Consider the following 7628-nt stretch of genomic DNA (forward strand, 5'->3'; position numbering starts at 1 on the left):
CAATGATCGAGTAGTAGTGGGCGGCTCCCAAAAGACAAACTGCATTTCCAATCTCTGTCCAGCTGGTGTCAGTGTTTCATAGTCAGACAATAAAGCTCATGAGCTATAAATGATAGTGAAGAGAGAAACGTCACACTAATGAAAAGATCAGGACAATATGTATATATTTATGAATGGTAAATATTATGTATACTTTATTAAATCATATATGATCTGATAGTGTGGTTGGGTTACTAGTCAGTAGGTTTATTTATGTATTGTTGCCATGCACCACTTGCATTCAACAGTATGATGTGGCCCTATTTGTTATGTGTTAACAATTTTCTTAAAAATAAATAAAATCTTTGTGTCAAAAGGCCTGTTATACATTCCATCCTTTCAATGACCTCTTCTACTGCTAAATTACCGTTTCATTAAAACAAAAGCAAAGTGAAAAGATTTTATGTCACTTGTCATTTGCCATGTTTTGCAAAGTCATGAATCTGATGGCTTTAGATGTGACACAATCCCAAAAGAATTGCAACTTGTCTTTGACTCAAACATCAATGACTCATGACTTCCCTGGTTTAGCCTGGTCGAGTAGAATTACTTCATAACATATATGTTATAAAAAGTATTACAGCAAATTAACTCTTTATTTTCCAGCAGCAGCCAATCACGCTGCCGAAGCAAGAGGGCAAGAGAGAGAACAGACAACAGATGATACCTCGGATGATCACATTTGAATTTATGTGAATGACTCTGCTGTGGTCAACAAAAAGCAGATGATTGTAACTGTTATATAACTGTTACTCTGTTTGAGAGTATACTGACTTGTTTCGGGCACGAAACATAGTTTAGGACTTTGACTTGACTTTGGATTTGTTGGTCTTGACTCAGGACTTGATAGCTAAGACTTGAGACTTTCTTGTGACTGCAAAACAATGACTTGGTCCCACCTCACGTAGAGGAAACTGATATGTTTCCCATACACCTGTATTGAAGCCGAGATCATATTTTGGTTATATAATATAAGCAGAAACCAGGTTTTTGCCTTGAGGTAGTTCCACTGCCCTAGATTTCAATGAGGTGCACTGAAAGAGCATTTCATCCATAGTAAAGCAGATTTGGCTTCTTTATGCTCATGAGTGAATGTAGACCCTCTTTTGATGTAGTTTTTCTTTTGTGTGTTCAACGATTCTGTACCTTAACTATTTGACCCATTCACTGATGCGTGACAAGATGTGTGTGTGTGTGTGTGTGTGTGTGTGTGTGTTTAGTATATGAAAGAGAAGGAGTGAAAGTCCCCACAGGCTTCAATGTTTGCAAGCCACATTCATGGTAACGTGGTAACGTGCTGTGGAAACATGGCAGCTGCTCGGCCTGGCATGAGATACCAGGTGTGTGGTGGGGCATGTTATCTCACCAGAGGCCCCGGTCACAATGTGACTTTATCCCAAGGAGAGCTTCTCCCTCAGTCGCAGTCACGCTTCATAGAAACTCAGAGCTTTATTCAAACACATAAAACCCGCTACAATTAAAAGGCTGCTGATATTATTCTGAAAGCACAGATGGATCACAAATAATCTCTGCAGAGTAATACATAGAAGGTAGCTGTGTACACAGACAGTAGAATGAACAAAGCCATGAGTTTTAATAGCTCAATGATGCAGGCTTAGTCTCGTGATAATCGTTTTATCACAATAGATTACATTCCACAAAGGTTTTTGTTATCATGAGGCGTGCCTGATGGGTCATATTTCTCTCTTCGGGTAAGAAGGACAGAATAGATTTTACTCTACTCATGCGGTGACATCACAATGTGGATATAATAAAGCTGTTTGGGTGGATCAGGCTTGTCAAAGTTACTCAGCTGATGTTGTAATAACTGAGTGACTGAGTTTGCAGAGAGATAACAATGAGCGAATAATTAACAATGAGTGAAACAAACCTAATTTCATTTACTTTTTTAAATGTATTTTGTATTACTGAAATGTCTTAATAAAATGTATAACTAATACTGTAATTATTATTATTTATTATTATTTTTTAAAATGTATTATCATTATCTTAAAAAAAATGTTTTTGCTGGTAAACATTTTTATTGTTTTGGGAGATTTTGGGATGGTGCGTTGGGTGGGATATACAGTGTCTATAAATAAGTTAGATCCTTTATTTTCAAGATCTGGGTTACCATCATGACATATAACCAAGGTAAATAGTAAAGAAAGAAAAGAAATAAAAGAAAAGGATAAAAAGGACACACAACAATGTGTTAGGGAAGTCAGACACAAGAATGGTGAACTCAAATGCCCGACTCCGAGACGGATGTAAAGTAACAAAATAAAATGCTTTGCTGCAAACAAAGTACAAAACAATAGCGCTCACAAGGAGGAATACAAACAAACAAAGTATCAAAATAAACGATCAATCACAAGGGGGAGAACAATGAATAACACAAAGTACAAAACAAAAGATCACTCTCTCAGAGGACATCAACAATCTAAATACAAGCTCTCACAAAGAGGCACATGGAACAAGCTAAACTGACCTGATCACTAACGATACTCACAACACATGAACAAGTAGGAACTGGCACACCTTTATAGAATGGTGAATTCTAACAAGAAGCAAGGGTTCAGGTTGAATGCAAAAATGTAAATTAATTTTATAAACATTTAATAACACAACTGAAAGGAGAGAAAACAGTTATCTAAATAAATGAGCAAATGCATACTAATAATGCTGATGTTATTAATAATACAAATAAAGGGATGTGCTCCCCTTATTTGGTTGTTGACTCCCAATATTTATTACCCCAGAGGAATCTATCTGTATGTCTGAACTGCTGTAGGCCTACCTTTTGTTAAGCTGTGGTTCAATAGCTTCATATTTTGTGTTGTGAGCATTCACCTTCACTTTCCTCTTAGTTCTGCTATTTGTTCCACAGTATTCCTCTGAGTTTAAATGTTAACTGCTCCATTACTTTTACTTCTTCCCAATAGGTCCAACAATTTCTCTACACTGGCGCTTCATTTCTGAAAGCAGTTTTTTTTTCAGTTTAAACTTTCCCCTTTGCCATTTTCTCTAATAAAATGAACTCATGGTTAATTGTTGTAACTTAAGTAAAGCATCTGAATACTCCCTCGACCACTGACTGCATATAGTCTGGACTGACATTAACACAATCACTGGCAACAACATGACATAAAATGTTAAAAATGTTTCACATCAAAATTCATGTACGATGTGACGGTTAAGATGATCTAGCAGTGTTTGGTATCAGCTTGTGTAGGTCAGCTTAGAGAATGCAGAGAATCCCCCCCCCACCACCACACAGCCCTTCGCTGCTGGATTAGGTTTCTCTCAACACCTTTTCCCTTGGAAATCCTGGAGCCCTGCTTTACCTCCGGCAGCCGTTTCCTGAGGGGCCCTTCGCTTGCAGATTGAGGGAAAGATGGATTTAGTCGGCCACATGACAAAGAAAATAAGCTTGAGGGAGGGAAACTATTTTTGATACACTTTGATACTTTAGAAACTTTTCACATGACCCAGTGCTTCCCAAAGTGTGGCCATTGGTTCTCAGGCAATTCCAGGAGGCCTTGTAAAGAGAGGTTCAACATATCAACACATATTATTTCATCCTGTGGAAATTGGCACAAAGATTATTATTGTATGTGTAAAGATGCCAATTTTGCTTACAGCTTCGTAGCACAAAACACAAAACAACTTGTGTCTGGATGGCCATGAGATTTTGATACAGATATTTAAAGTACCTATACAATGAAACCTATTGACTTTGGCGAGTCCCTGAGCTTTCGTTAAGCACCACCATGAGGTTGACATGTAGGATTTTGAGCGAAATGTCTCAACAAACTTCCGGATTGATTGCCATGAAATATGTGCAGACATTCATGTTCCCCTCAGGATGAAGTTGACTTTAGTGATCCTCTGATTTTTCCCAAGGCACCATTATCAGGTCAAAGCTTATTTCCCCAATACTTTGGTTGATGCAAAAACCGTCCCAAATATTCCCAACTGTACTGTTTGGTTCCAAGTAACACATTGTTTAGCATGCTAACACGCTAAACAGTGAACATGATGAACGTTATATGCAAAACATCAGCATGTTAATATTGTCATTATGAGCATATTGACGTTAATATTGTGGATCTTCTCATCTTCTCGTGAAAAAGTAAATATTTTGGGCCAGTCAACAAGCGATTCTGTTCCCTGCTTCACCCCCACGGGATCGAGAGCAAGCAGTGGAATGATACAAAGAATGTCTCTCAACTAAGACTACTAAGTTCCTTTGGTTTGTACCAAACAGACTGTTGTGAACGTAACATCATTACACCGCTGTGCCTACACACAGCCTCACCATTCGGGGGCATATTGTGTCTATAGAAGTAGGTCAGAGGAAGAAAATTCTAAAGCAGAAATGTTTCAAGGGATTCCTGATATGAAAAAAAAAAAAAGCTCACGCTCACATTAACAACACACAGCTTTGCTTTGGCCGCAGGCATTCTGCATGAGAGGGATTAGTTTCATAATCCTGGTGAAAGCCTGTGTGCACAAAAGGCCTGGCAGTAGTTCCAACAACTTGTTGCACACAGACGAAACTGTCCCACTATATTTGGGAAAGATTTTCCAGGAACACAACCCGCACAAAGATAAACAAAAAATAGATGTATCAATGTAAAACAACAGTGCTAAAGGTCAAATCTGTATTTTCTGACCTCATATCATTTATTTTATTAACCAGGACAGGTCCCATTCAGATTAAAAAATATATTTTTCAGGGTCGGTGTCGGTGTCAGCACAAGATAGTATCAGTATAGTATATAGTATCAGTTCAGAAAGTAGGATTTCTGTTTCCTGAAAGTTTCGGGTTTGTGCAGAGTTTGGGTTATCTGGGCCTCTATAATGTTCCTCTCATACATTAGTGCTGCCTACAGTATGAAAACGTATTTTCTAGCTGCAGCTGTGTCAACAGTCTGGGCAAACAGCTCCCCTCAAGTCCTTCAAAACAGGGAAAAGTGGCAACAAGGTTTTTCTGTTTCACGGCACCCACTTTAAGCGCTGAAATTCACCAACCAACAATGGCGTCTCTGATAACCAAGCTTCTTTTCCCATTTGTGGATCTGCAAGAAGGAAGAGCTCAAACTGTGACAGCTAGCCTGCATTAAAAAGGTAGCAGGGAGGTGTTTTGGTGCTCAGGTGTCCTTCCTCATGTCCTCCTGGCTGACTCACAGCACCAGCTTTGTCCTGAGTGTACAAAGACCACACTGTTCATTTACCTGGAGTGGAGGGCTGCCACTGCCGTTGACCAAAAATGACAAGTGAATGACACACCTCAAATGGTGACTTGGCAGAATTGGCAAAAACAGGTTTGTGTATGTGTCAGGATGTGTGATAGGCCTTTTGTTGATGAAGACATTTTGACACGTCACAGTAGGAGAAGCACAGGTGTAGATGATAAATAGATAGAAGGGTCCATTATTGTTCTGTGTCAGTGTCGTGGTGTTGTGCATTGTCCTCACAGAGACATCGTTAACGTCATTAGCACCACCTGTGCTTTTTCTCCTGTGAAAAAGGCCCCTCGTATGGTGTTCTCTGTTGTGTGGTTGCACTGCTGATACATTTTTTAATCAAATTAATAATAAACTGTGAATTTTCGTACCTCATAACATTTTAAAAGTGTTTAAAGGTTTAACAAAGCGGCAACCTCCGGTTCTGAATATTGAAACTTTAAACCTGCTTTAAACCTGCATTCTTTCAAATGTCCAGCAGGGGGCGACTCCACTGTTAAATGGAATCTGAATGTATAGAAGTCTATGAGAAAATGACCTTCTCACTTCTACATCTCACTTGATTTATTACCTTAATAAACATTTTCCTAACAGGTTTATATTTCCAATCGTTAGTTTGGAGTCTTTTTCAATACAGCATGATCGTTTTGTAAATGATGGTCCCATTTAGAGTAAAATCATTTTGGTCACCTAAAAATGTCTTGTTCAATGTTCAGTTCTCCTGTCACTTCTGGCTGCAAAAAAACAAGATGGCAACCACCAAAATGTCAAACTTGAGGCTTCAAAACCATAGTCCACAAACCGATGAATGACGTCACATAGACTACATCCACTTCTTATATACAGTCTTAAAAAGTAGATAACATCTGTTTTGTGTATTCCTACTTCAAACCACATAAAACTACAACAGTGTTTAAAGGTTTAACACAGTATGGTTCTCAGTCTGAGACGCTGGTAACAATCCGTAATACAGCAAAGGCTTCTCCCTCAGAGGACGTGCCAGTAATGAGACAAACAAGGGAGAGTCATCAGAGTCTAATTAAGCACAAACATGCTGTTCCAGGTAAAACTCAACCTGGGGGCCAAGACATGTCAACCTGTAACTAGAGGTTTGAAAATAGATATTGCTGTATTTTGCATTGCATGGATGTGAATCCACTCTGTGTTTACTCTGGGAAAAGTTCAGGTCAAGCTGCTGGTCAATCATTCTTTAGTTAGCGAGGTAACATGAAGGTCTGCGATGGTTGAGTAACTCCAAATGATGGGGCTTGAATGCATAACGTGTTTCATGTAAAGTAACGGTGCACTGGCCAATCAACGGCCCTGGATATTAACACCTCACCCACTAAACACCTACTGGGAGTGAGAAGCAGCTCTGTGTAGCAGCAGCACGATGTAAAGCTGTTAATGAACAACAGGCTCAGTTTACTCTCTGGAATCATAAACTCGATTCAATTTAGATGTGCATCAAATGACGAGCAAAGAGAACCAGAAAAGTCGCCACAACTGAATAAATGGAAGGACACGATTGATGAAATCTATAAAATGGAGATAATAAATCACAGGATTAAGAATCTGGCAAAACTGTTTCATTTGATATGGATGAAAATACAGAAAACAAATATACACAAATAAAAACATATATACTTTAAAATATTCTCTGAACCAAACCTTTATTTACCTTTATTTAGTCATTAATGTTATCCCCCCGTGTTTTCCAATACCTAAATGTATTATTGATCGAGTGTCTGTAAATGTTTAATTTTGTATTATTATTTATAATAATAACAACAATAATAATTCTTATTATTATATTTTTTGTATTTTATTGTTTTATCTTTTATACATTTTTAAGATATTGGGATTGTGGTGTGGGTGGCTATTATAAATGTATTTAAAACTTATTTTTTCTTTCTTTCTTTCTTATTTTTCTGATAATGAACTACTGTAACAAATTACAATTTATTTATAAAGAGTATTAAAAAAGATGTGTACTTTGTCTCCTGATGACTGCATCAGGTCTTGATGTTGAGCCGGTCTGGATGTGCGGGAGGTGGCTGTTATGTTGGACTTGTGCTGTGAAGTGCCGGCGCTCTGGGCTCAGGTCTGCCAAAACATGCTGGGCTGAGTTTATCAGTCAGAGCCTTGCTGGGGTAAACAAAAGGCAAAGCAAAATTCATGGAAGATAACAGTACATTTACTCAAGAGCTCTACTTTGATACAAGGTTTGAGTCATTTTACTTTATGTGAGTATTTCCATTTTAAAGCTGCACTAATCCATAATTTTATATTAAATGACAAACCCGCAGATAATTATCAAACGAGAAATACACTGTC

This window comes from Cottoperca gobio, chromosome 19 (assembly GCF_900634415.1).
Source record: "Cottoperca gobio chromosome 19, fCotGob3.1, whole genome shotgun sequence".
Lineage (NCBI taxonomy): Eukaryota > Metazoa > Chordata > Actinopteri > Perciformes > Bovichtidae > Cottoperca > Cottoperca gobio.